Below are 595 nucleotides of genomic sequence, written 5' to 3' on the forward strand. Positions count from 1 at the left end.
ACAGTGAGGGGTGTTATACTGTGTTACAGTGAGAGTGTGTAATAGAGAGTTACAGTGAAAGTGTGTTATAGAGTGTATTACAGTAAGGGTGTGTTACTGTGTGTTACAGTGAAGCGTGTGTTATACAGTGTATTACAGTGAGGGTGTGTTATAAAATGTGTTACAGTGAAGGTGCGTTATAGTGTGTTACAGTGAGGGATGTGTTATACAGTGTATTACAGTGAGGGTGTGTTATAGAGTGTTACAGTAGAGGTGTGTGTTATAGAGTGTTACAGTGAGGGGTATGTGATGGAGTGTGTTACAGTAAGGGTGTGTTATGGAGTGCGTTACAGTGAGAGTGTGTTATAGAGTGTGTTGCAGTGAGGGGTGTGTTATAGAGTGTTACAGTGAAGGGTGTGTTATAAAGTGTGTTACAGTGAGGGGTGTGTTATAGAGTGTTACAGTGAGGGGTGTGTTATAGAGTGTTACAGTGAGGGTTTGTGTTATAGAGTGTGTTACAGTGAGGGGTGTAATATAGCGTGTTACAGTGAGGGGTGTGTTATAGACCATGTTACAGTGAGGGTATGTAATAGAGAGTTACAGTGAGGGGTGTGTT

The 595-nt window shown here is 41.7% G+C and overlaps 1 protein-coding gene across 2 annotated transcripts in view; it reads left to right on the forward strand.

The window, feature by feature from the left end:
- The window catches only part of LOC109924965 (lysozyme C-1-like), a 10,861-nt gene that overhangs the window by 4,715 nt on the left and 5,551 nt on the right, over positions 1–595 (forward strand). The window lies entirely within an intron of this gene.

The sequence above is a fragment of the Rhincodon typus genome, chromosome 11, assembly GCF_021869965.1.
Source record: "Rhincodon typus isolate 14 chromosome 11, sRhiTyp1.1, whole genome shotgun sequence".
Taxonomy (NCBI): domain Eukaryota; kingdom Metazoa; phylum Chordata; class Chondrichthyes; order Orectolobiformes; family Rhincodontidae; genus Rhincodon; species Rhincodon typus.